Source organism: Drosophila nasuta, chromosome 3 (assembly GCF_023558535.2).
Source record: "Drosophila nasuta strain 15112-1781.00 chromosome 3, ASM2355853v1, whole genome shotgun sequence".
NCBI classification, from domain to species: Eukaryota; Metazoa; Arthropoda; class Insecta; order Diptera; family Drosophilidae; genus Drosophila; species Drosophila nasuta.
In genome coordinates this window covers 6,716,594-6,728,677 of record NC_083457.1, presented here as the reverse complement: position 1 = coordinate 6,728,677, position 12,084 = coordinate 6,716,594, and the positions used below count along the sequence as shown (strand labels likewise).

The 12,084-nt window shown below is 38.5% G+C and overlaps 1 protein-coding gene and 1 long non-coding RNA gene across 4 annotated transcripts in view; one reads left to right on the top strand and one right to left on the bottom strand.

The window, feature by feature from the left end:
• Window positions 1–12,084, bottom strand: part of LOC132791560 (uncharacterized) — a 43,806-nt gene that overhangs the window by 20,015 nt on the left and 11,707 nt on the right. The gene's annotated exons all lie outside the window — the stretch shown is intronic.
• Window positions 10,397–10,817, top strand: LOC132791561 (uncharacterized). The gene is made up of 3 exons (XR_009632912.1): window positions 10,397–10,442; window positions 10,525–10,602; window positions 10,696–10,817. It is a non-coding gene; the product is annotated as an uncharacterized LOC132791561 (long non-coding RNA).

Genomic DNA, 12,084 nt, shown 5'->3' with positions numbered 1-12,084 from the left:
CTGTGTAAGTACTTCACAGCAAATAGGTTTAGTATTTGGCCATTGTTTGAAATTGAAATTCAAAATCGATATGGGAATAACTTTCACATTAATTACTGCCATCATCAAGGGCTGTCAATTCTCATTCTCACTCAGTAGTTAATTTACGAAATTTATGTTTTACGTATTTCAATTTACAATAAGTACGAGTAAATGAAAGCTCTTAGCTTTTCGAAAATTTCTCTAATTGATTTAAGCAGCTTACAAGTCTGTGGAGTGTTTTTATCATGTTTGCACAAAATACCTTTCAATTATTAATTAAAGTTTACAGATCTATTAAATTACGATATTTACTTGGTCGAAAGACATGCAACATAAGTTGAATTTAAACATACAATTTGTATGGGGTAAACAAATAAGTAATGTAATTAAAATAATAATGACATAGTGTCAATATTGCCAGACAAATGGTAGATGAAATGCGGAGGATCAAGTGTGTGAATAGAGCTGCTGATGTTGACACAATTGTTCGCAGTTGGCAGTGCATCAATTGTCAATCTATTTGCAGTTGGAATCTACAGAAATTGCTGTCTGTGAATAAGAAATTTAGCAGCCCCCACCGACACTTGCATTCTCAACCAACTATGGGTCTGAGCATATCGCATTTGCGGTTCTTCACTCGACCCGACTGAGGCGCATCGACAACAACAACAACAACAACACAACAGCAGGAGCAGCAAAGGCAGCAAATAACCAACTGCGTGAGGACAATGCAAGTTCACATTGTCCTGGCTCATTCCGGCCGAAACGCATCATCGTGGCAGTTTTGTCACGTTCGCACGTGACTGTGAACGGAATTCAGCGAATATTTCCCAGTTTCTCGCAGTTCTCCTCGCATAGTTCGCTTCAACTCAACTCGGTGAAGCAGCAATACCAGCAACAACAACAACCACAACAACAACAACAGTTGGGTCTGTTGCAATATAACCGCAACGCACCACCAAAACTGGCTGCTGTCTCTTGTTGGGTCTGCTCTGTTCTATTCTGCGCTTCGCTCTGTTGCTGTGTGTTGTGTTGTTGCGGCATTTGCATTTGCATTTGCCCCAATCCCAGATAGAAAGCACAAAAAAAAGAAAATATAGAAGAGAAAAATAGAAGAAAATTTGCATTCTTCGGCTGCAGTTGGGCGACTTTGTAATTGAATTTTTCACAGCGAGTGGCTGTTGTTGTTGTTATTCGTGTTGCGGCTGGTAGTGATGGTGTAGTTGCCACTGCTGCTGCTGCTGTGGTTCGTTATGTTGCCGCGTTGTGGATTTACAAGCACTGCGCATTGTCAGCTCAGTGAGGTGCACTTGCAACAACAACAACAACAAGAACAACAACAAAATGGCAAAGGCGCGCATTATGCCGCAAACATTCTGCACCAAAGACAACAACAATTTCTATTTTCTACGTCGCTTGTGAGTGTGTGTATTTCTGATTATTAACGCTGCAACATTCACCGAGCTCGGCAAATGCAACTCACCCAAGCAAACACAGCATGTGAGTCTCTCATGACATTTTAATCAAAAGTTTTTTTGCTTGCAGTTTCTCAACTTAATGTCAAATAATTACTCATACGTCTGTTTGTGTCAACAGTGCGTATGTGTAATGCTCAACAAGCAATAATTTAATGCCATACTATAAAACTAATAAATTTAGTATGTGATGCTATTAATATTATTCAATTGCAACATTAACTAAATCATCTCTAATTTGATTGTGTGTTTGCTAGCCAACAAATATGAATTATACTGCTTCATTTATCTGCAGATGTATTTAGATGCTTCCTGTGCTCACATAATTTACGTTCGAGTTCGTTTTTCATGTAATCCAATAAAAATCTAATTAAATATAGTAAAAGAGAGTTTCAAAATGAAGTATTTGTTGAAGCTGTAATTCTCTATATTAGAATATATTTATATTTCTATATTGCTAACATGTTTCCATATTTTCATGTTTCAATTTCTATATTTATATATCTCTACATTCCTATAATACTATATTTTATATTTTTTTATATATTATTTCATTTTTATATTTCTATATTTACCATATAAACATACATATTTCCATATTCGATATTTCTATATTTTTTATATTTCCATATTTCGATTTTTCTACATTTATAGTTGTCTATATCTATATTTATTTTCCTTAGTATATCGATATACCCTTAGATAGAGCATTGTGAAAATATATGTCATGTACATTTCCGATTCGTTCTTTGCTTTTCTGTCTTCCTCTTGTCCCTAATTTGCTGTACATAATTTATTTGTCGCTGTTAACTAAATTTGCGGTTTTTTTTTTGCTGTAATTTAAAGCATGCAGCAAACAATTGACACAAATTTTTCGTTCAACAAATTTGCGACAATGGCCCGCAAGTTGCTTAGTTGAGCTGCAAATTGAAAAGTTTTAATTAAATGCTTAAAATTTATCAATTAGTTCGTATGCTGAATATGTTGCTGTTGCCTTTCCTCCTTCCTAATGCTATCTCACTTCTAAACTCTGTCTATCGCCAGCTTTCTCTGTCTATTTCCCGCGGTATTTGGTTTTCAATTTTGCAACGCAAAATTTGAAAATTTTGGTTTTGGAACAAAATGAGCATTCGCATTCTGCTAACGGAAACAAAAAGGATGGCTCTTGTCGCTGCCGTTGCCAAGGCTGTTGCTGTTGCCGTTGCCGTTGTTGTTGCCAAGTTTTCGAGTTTTCGAGCTGCTGTTCATTACGGGAAAAGTTCTATGAAACGCGGTGGCGGCCAAAGAAGTTTTCCAGCAGCAGCGGCGAAAACTCGCCAAGTTGTTTTTATTGCAAATATTGTTCAAGCTAAATGTTTGCATTTGACACTTGGTGGTAATTTTGTGTAAATGCGTCAACTGGCCTCTGGCCATGAACTGGCAACAACTCCACCAACAAAACAGTAACTGTAACAATCCATGGAGAGATGAGGCAACATTTAATTGGGGCACGCCCACGCGTACACAAAAATGGACGCCAGAGCGTTTAACTTTGCGACTGTCATAATTTTTATAGGACGTTAACATTAACAGCCAACAGTCAAGTTGAACAATGGTCTCGACCACCCGAGAGTATCCAGTGTATTCCAGATGTCAGATCCAGGATTCTATCTCGACTCGTTCCCGGTCTCGGCCTCGACGTCAAGTACAAGTGTAAAATCAGATAAGTGTTCTACGCGGCGGTGGCGGCGGCGGCAACTTGCAACTAGCGACTATTTGCCATTTATTTTCCAATAAAGCGTCACCGAGCTGCGTTCTTAACAATCATTAATGCTACATCCTCTCGCTCTCTCTTCTAGTAAACAGCTGGCAGACTTCACAAAAGGGCCACTAACTGCGCGTGGAGGAGGCACACATAAAAAGGCATTAAGACTAAAGTAAAGTGCCTATTTAAGTTGAGTCATAAAATTGGCTTTCTATCTGGCAAATGGCAGCGAAAGTAAGGCAAAGCAAGGCTACGCAAAGCAACGACTGTGGCAAGTCCTGCCAAGTCCTTTCAAGCGACGCGATTCTGCGATTCTTCTAATTTTATTTATTTTATTTCAATGCGTGTCTAAGTGCTCAACTTTGAGTCTACAATATGCCAAATGCCAGAATCGTACTCGTGTTTATATAAAAGCATTCTTAACTTTGCATAGTTCAAATTGCTTAAAAGAGACAACAGCAAAAACTTGGCTAATTAGCCGCAGCACCAAGAATTTAATTAGTTTGTTGGCTAATCGAAATTCCAGTGCGTTTTTATTATGCGATTGCTGCTGTTTGTTGTCGTCGTCGTCGTTGTTGTCGTCGCTTCTTGACTGTTCAAGCAATTCATCAGTCAAGTTCTATATTTGGCAACATGTAATGCTTGTCATAAGTATCAAATTCTGATTTTTTCTGCCACTTCATCAAATGAGGCATCAACACACACTCTCGCGTCGCTGTTTTTTGTCAATAAATGGCGTCAGTGTAAGCTTTGCTGGCGCAACATTGTTAACGTTTTTGGCATCATATTTCCAGGAATGCCTACAGAAAGCAATACTACCAGACGAAACGACTTGACGATATCCTATATCTAACACTGTTATTTTAAATTAATGTAATTGAATATCTGGCAAGAGATCAGATAACGTTGAAGTAATGTAAAGCACTAGGACAAGTTTTTATAAATAACAACTGTTAGTTGAAAAGACTGCATACTTCATTTTAATCCGTAAAATCAAGAGCTTCATAATTCCTTAATTGTATACAAGATTTAGAATCAATATTTAAGGCATTGAATGAAGGCTCTTTTTAAATGAAATTCTATTTAGTAACACTACACTTATTTTTCTCATACTCTCAAACTTTACTTTACTGTCATCTAAAGCGTGTGATAAACGGTTCGCTTTTACCGAGTCTCATTAAATCAAACCCCACACAATTTGTTTCATAAATTGCACATTGACAATATACCCCATTTATTTAAGCAATGCGCAGCATCCAAATCCATGGGAGACTGGCAAAAAATCGAAAGAGCGAAGGCAAAAGCAAAAAGTATGCGCAACATTAATAAATTATGCGAACAAAATAAATAAGGTACAAATATGCTACAGTGAGCTTTTATATCTGCAAAGCCATTGAGCTGGGCTTGGGTGTGTGTTTGTGTGTGTGTGCGGGTGTGAAATCAAACGGAAAAGTCAGCAAAAGAGGAAAATATAAAAGAGCATAAGTTAAGTGCGTCATGTGGCAAGTGTGGCACGACTTTGGCTTTGCGTTAGAGCGGGGAGGCATGTGAATCCTTACCGTCTGCTGCTGTCTGTTGAGTGTGGCCTCTAATGAAGATTTATATTTTCTATAGCTCACACACAGATACACACAGACACACACTAACCCACACATACCATTAGAGGCTTTGCAATGCGCCGCATTTGGGCAAATTGCAAGCACGTGCAAATTAGAATACAAATACGAATACGTCTACGAACGCTGAATACAACGAGTGCCGCTGCCGCTGCCACTGCCGCTTTCCATGCTTGACTAAGCACTTTGAATAGTCCGACCTCGGGGTAAAAGGGCAACAACGGCAACGACGGCAACGACTTCAATAAATGTTTAGTATCTCTGCCCCGTCAAAATGTGCCAAAAGCCGATGCTAGAAGCGAGAGTGAACCGACAACCGAACTAAGTTCCGGCCCTCGACTCGTTTCTTAGACTCTAGACTTGACTCGACTGTCTTTCAGTACATAAAATTAAATTGTCAACTTCCGTAATGCGGCGCATAAACACACAAACTGCGGAGCCAAAACACTCTGCCATGTGCCTGACCAAAGTGGCCGAGCATCAAAGTGAAAATATTATTAAAAGCGAAATAAAGCAGAAACAAAAAAGCAACACAAACTCGAAAAAAAAAGAAAAACGAAAAACCAAATTTCAAATATATATGTATGTATGTATAAAATAACAAACACAGCAACAAGGACCACAATTGGAAAAGGAACTTTTTGGCAGTCCACTTAATTCGGCTCCCAGCAGCTCCGCAGTCCAGACACACTTGACATTTTATACAAAGCAGGCGACGTCGCGTCGCAGTCCACTCTCAAACTCAGTTGAGTCTCAAACTCAATCTCAATCGCTGTCCCAAACCTAGCCCTCTGGCCATAATGTATATATATATATAGAGCGAACAGAGAGGATATAAACTGCTTCACCGGATGTGGCAATTTGGGGTTCAGACGTAATCAAAGCTAAACACTTTTTGCCTACGCTCTGCCAGATTTCTTTTTTTTAATAACTGCGTAAATGTATCTCAAAATGAGCAGTCCTTTTTTTAAGTGCTTTCTCATTTAAGTATAGTTTTAGTTGACTTTCAAAGGTGTGTGATGGGTCTGCACTTCATCATTGTGCAGCGATTTGTGAAATACAGAATCTATTTTAATTCATTTTTTATCTTTTCATATTTATCTTTTTTCGTATTGCGGATTTGCTATAGAGCAACTGATTGAATAGAAATATCATTTCCATTAATTTCACTTTCAAAATAGAGTATGTCGATTTGGAAGCAGCTTTGTAAGCTATCCAATACAAAGTTTTAAAATATACGAAGAGTATAACTTAAAAAAATATTATATATATGTTACATATTTAACAAAAATAAAAAGTTATATAAATATAAAATATTTTTATCAGAGTCTCCAGAGATTCATAAAATATGATTTTTAAATCCTTCAATTAAGTTCATTTGTTGTTCAATAAGTAGTGTATTCAGCTTTATCGCACAAGTCATACCTTTTCTTCGGCTTGGGCGCATATTACATTTAATGCCCTTGGACGTCACCTATTTAAGTTCAATTTATTTTGCGGCCGAAAGGACATCTAAACGAATGCCATTGATCGATTCTCCTGCCCATCTTCATCTCCATCTCAATCTTCATTCCTTATGCCACTTCCTGTTTCCCCTTCTTTCTCTTCTACTCTCTCTGTGGCCCATTTCCAAACGCAATTCGCATTTCAAATGTGACATTGGGCTCTTCAGATTGGCCAAATCTCATCCTGGCTTTTATGTACCAGTTGTTTGTTGTTGCTGCTTCTTAACACATTTTTATGCGCCACTGTGAACTGTCACATTTTGTACTACATAAAGTCAACCTGACACGGGGATAGGGACTAGCTGACTCTTTGTTGAGTGATGGGGATGAGCAAACGGCGAGTGTTTGCCCTTATCCATTTGATGCCGTTGACATTTCCACACGCTAAGCTAAGCCCAAATCGCAAATGGCATTGGCATTTTGGCTTTACCCACCGGATGTCCAACATTCGCTTTTTGCCAAAATGTTTTCAGCCCAAAAATCGCAAAATCAAATTGCGGTTATATTTGAGTATTTTGTCAATTTACTGTGATATGCGTTCACCCGATTTTGCTGACAGATTTAACACAGGTGAGTTCGTTTCGGTTTTGTGGTCCTCTTTTTGCAATTAAAATGCCAGCAGGAATTCAATTATAGTGCGAGTTCACAACTTGAGGTCTCAGCAGGCCACAATTGTTTTTTTGGCTTCAAAATCTGAATCTCTCTCTCTCTATGTGGACCTGAAGAATTTCAAACCACAAAATTTGTGTGTGTTTTGTGCAATGCAATGTGAATGTGAAAAAGAGAGAAGTATCTTTGTTTAAAATTAAGCAATTTTTTCTGTGGTTAAAATTGTGTTGCTGATTGGCAGTTCAATCTAACAAACACACACACACTTTCGCTGCCTTCAGGGGGCGAGGTGTGTGTGCACCTGGAGTTTAGCAACAGGCAGCACAAGTAGCCAATTTTAGGAGTAGCAAAAGCAAAAGCAAAGCAAAAGCAAAAGCAACATTGGCTGACTGCATTCACAGAAACTTTTTGACTCGTGCGTAATATAAGTTAGTCGTCTGTGGATTTAGTTGCTAAACTTGCTTTCACATGCAATTGCAGTTATTTCTCATGCTCCACCTCTTGTTTTCTTGTTGTACTTGCCTTGGCGCTTATTATCTTAAACAAATTGACTTTAATTTTTGCAGCAAACAACAAACAGCAACTGGCGCCAGTGCACTTTGCATGACTTCCGTCCATTATGTTTGTTAGCCCAATGATTGAGCCATGATTGGGCCTGACGTGATGTTGTGTTTTGTGTGTATTTTGCGCATTCGTGACTGGACAACATTTTGCTTAGACGGTTAAAGGTAAACCTTTTCGCAGACAAGTTAATTGCACAAGTTTCCGTTGCAGTAATCAATTTGGTGCAACTTCTACTTCGGTGCCACATGCAGCAAGGACACAACGCTGAAATGTATGCTTTACATTTTGTGGCGAGTGCAGTGCGGAATAAAGTGCAGTGTGCAGTGGAGTGCCAAGTCCAGTCAGTCTACCAGAGAAACTCATCAGAAAGTGCGCCCGCGGTGCTCTTTGATTCGCAGCAAGTCAAGGCAAGGCCAATGCAAACATTTCCACATTTCCACTTGCCAAATATACACACACACACACACACATAACTCCCTCTCTCTCTTTCTGTATATCTCTCTGTTTTACTGCCATTACCTTTCTCTATCTGCTCAGTGCGTGAGTTTTGGTTCGCATTGAAAGACTCAGCTGGATTTTGGTCGTTTTGCGGCTTGAAACTATGCTCTCTATGCTATTGGAAGCAGGTGACTTCATTGCATTTGGTGAAACGTGAATTGCTGTTGCTTCTTGTATTGCTATTGCTATTGCTATTGTGTTGTGGCGGGCTTCATCAAGTAAGCGTTTGTGGCATTATTATTGCCTCCACAAAATCCCCACTCGACAACACACAATATCCGCAATTCCCGCTCCACCATTGGCTGCCATTTTTTCTCTTTTTTTTCGTTTTCCCTCTCTCTCTGCATTCGCCAAATTAGCCAAAGCAATTTCAAGAAATTATTATCATTGACTAAGTGATAAGCAGAAGAAGAATGGGAAAGAGCCGCAGGACTGGGATTCCCGCTCTCGCTGTCATAAATTTATTGATTTGCCAAAGGCATTCATAATGAATTATGATAATTAAGTCACAAAATGCCTAATGAATGCCTGTCACAAATGCTAAGAGTAATTTATACGTTTCGCTGCGCACAACAGCAATTCCCGATCAATAAATCAGTTTATTAGCCACGACAAAAAAAAAGAAGAAAAATCATGACTAAATACGTCTACGATTGTTGTATCCACAGTGCTTGCCACATGCCTCGTGCCATCATCACTCATTCCCAAAAGGAAAGAGAAGAGCAGGAGGAGAGGGAAGAAGCATTGCATTACAAGAATCAAGCGAAAAAGCCAGCGGGTATAATAATAATGCCAAGTTTGGACTTAACTGAGTTAAGCAACAAACTTTTCCACTTTTGAGTTTTTAACAGCAGCAAAGGACATTCTCACAAACACATACAGAGTGTGAGACACCGAGAGAGAGAGAGACGGAGAGAAAGAGAAAGACAGAAAAGGGGAAGAAGAGTAGGGCAGACTACAACCAAAATTGTTAAGCATAAACATAAAGCTGGCGCATTGGAAATTAATTTTATTTAAGATTTACTTGTTTGCAATTCTATTTGCGTACCAATGCCACGCCCACGCCCACGTCGGCACCCACATTCATGCATACACACACAGATACAGACAGCGACATAGACATAGTCATAGACAGAGACATTTTAGCCATGATATCTACGCAAAAAGCATAAATTTTTGCGGGCAACATTGCAAAAATGAATGAAATGAATGAAAGGCATGTGGCTGACACAAACATTTCAACATGACGTTTATGATACCCTGCATATTAAAATGAACTTGAACAGGCTAGGCTGAATTAGTGACAAATAAGAGGCATTCAGTGCCCAATTTAGAATATTTTGTAATATTATATATTGGAATAAACAATTTTGTGCTCTACTTGAATATTTTAAATATTTTTAAATTTAAATAAAATTAGGAATGTGATTATGAAATACAAAAATTTTCGGCTGTATTCATTTCCCAATTTACTTTAAGCTAATATATCATTTATTAATAGATTATTGAGATAAATTATCCCAGGATGATCTATTTTTATATCATTTATTAATAGATTATTGAGATAAATTATCACAGGATGATTTATTTTTATATAATAATTATTGAAACATTAATAAATCTTGTTCGTTTTCCAATTTATTCTTAGCATCTATGATTTAATAATCGAAGCAATTTAAACAATAGAAAATATATAAGTGCTCTTTTTATCTAAGTATTATAGCTCAGTGACATCTATCCAACATATTTCAGGACAATTATAATTTGTGCTGGGTATGCTGCAGTCGTGCAAGCTTTTTCAAAATAATGTTTGCTTATATTTTCGCGATATGCTGGCAAATCTGCGTCTGAGGCAGGAAATATTCAATCTATGCGGTATGTGAAATATACGCAACACACACAAAACGCACACACACATACCTACCTACACACACATGCACACATAGAGATGGAGACGGGGGAGTTACCTCATTGTTAAAGCAAAGTCAAGTGAATAAATGCAAAGCAGTTGGGGAAGGCAAAATGAATGCGGATTGTGGGTATGCGAGTGAGTACTCGACTTGACTCCACTCGACTCGCCTCGCCTATATTCGAATGAGATACTGAGGCAACTGAGGCGCTGCACTATGGTCCCAAATCCCGATTTGGTGGCATAAAGTCCAAAATTTCATGGAAGAAAATCTGAATTTTTTTTTTATATATTTAAACTAGATACCCTAGATAGAAAGTATCAATAAATATTTTTGTCAAAAATGCAACCTTGCAATTTTTACAGATGTTTAAAGTCAGGTGATTGAGCAGCTGATTTTTGTGACAAAATTGGCGGGATATTTTTAATAACTTTGAGCGCTTGGCAAATATAAACTAAACAATATTTTTCTATTATTTAAAATGGATATTGAAGTTGGAGGTATGTAAATTACGAATAATAAACACAGTTTGTGTGGTAATTTGTTTAACGTTATATATTTGTACTGTTTGTGTTGTCCAAGGAAATCAAAAAGCTGACAAAAGTGTTCGTCTTCTGTAGAGGAAAAAAAGGTGTTCTGCGTATTTGTGCGTTGTTTAATGTATGTTAAACAATAGTAGACACTTTATATTAAATTTTAATAATAGTTTGGTTTGCGGCTTTTTGCGGCTTTTCCGATGCTTTAATTATTTAGATGTGCTTGAATTCTGTCACGCCACGTTGCTGGACGTGTGGATGGACAGCGGGCGCCACTCTTCCGCACTGGTTGAACTTGTATTTGGTCAAATAGATGAATGTACACTGAGTGACGACAAAAAAGAGAGCAATTAATAAAAAAAAAAAAAAAAATTTAAATAAAATATCACGTATACGTCATGATGTCTATATGGGCATTGGAGTAGGCGTGGTCAAACTTGCTTGAAAGTTTGCTTAAATATTTAGAGTGGTCTATTAATGAAGTATGCCAAGTTTCAGCTCGATAGATGCAATATTCGATTTTATGCCACCAAATCGGGATTTGGGACCATAGTGCGCTGGAAAGAAACTGCCTTTTGCTGTGGCAAATTCTGGCTGCTGTCTCATCGCGTGTTTGTCTTATGCGGTGTCTGTCGCATCACTTGCCCCCTTGTGCCCCTGCGCTTGCCACCGCAGGCAAGCAGATATACTTTTACAATACATGCTTGCTTACAGTATCTAATGGCAAAATTTTGTTGTCGCAGTTGCAAAGCGCGAGAGTCGCAGAGAGTGCGACATGTAGCAAGTTTGCTCTGTGGCACAGTCTCGCAGAGTCACAGAACAGAGTCTTTGCTGTCATCATCATATTCTTCGTTGCCGCTGCCGTTTGCTGTTGTCTTTTCGCTTTGCCAAGTTATATATTTTTTTTCTGTGTTTTCTGTATTTTTTTTTCTGCCAACGACCCCGCTACGAACTTCTTACCCTCCACTTCCCCCTGCTGAACACCCTTTTGGCTTTTGTTGACAGTATCATTAGGCATTGCTGCTGCTTGCTGCTGGCTCTGCTGTGTGTTAACCGTTATCATTTGTTGTCCTTGAGTTGCGCTCAAGTCTTTTGTGCGCTGAAACTGAAATCGCGTAAATTTCTGGCCTGCCCCCTGCCCGCTGCTCCCTCTGTCAACTGCCTTAGTCCAAAGATTAAAGGCAACAAATAAGAAGGCAGCCAAAGAAATACGCCACTTTTCTTTCCCATTCTTCGTTCGCAGTTTTTTCTGTTTGGCTCTTGCTTTTTTTTTTGCTTAGTCGGCTGCCAGACTAAATTTATCTGGCATGCTTTATGTGCCATATACGCATTTATACTCTCCATATATATACATCTATATATATTTATAATTTGCGGTTTTCCCTTAGTTTTTTTGTGAGCGTTGAGTTCCGTTGCGCTACTCTGAAATTTAAGCAGTCGGCCATAAATTACACTTGTTGGGCACTTTCCACTTTCTATTTTCCACTTGCCACTTTTCCACTTTCCTCCCCACTTTCCGCACTTTCACTTGAGCGGGCCGAGCACACAAATATTTGCATACTTCTGGGCGCCAGCGAGTTTCAATACGTTTTCGGCTCATTATCAC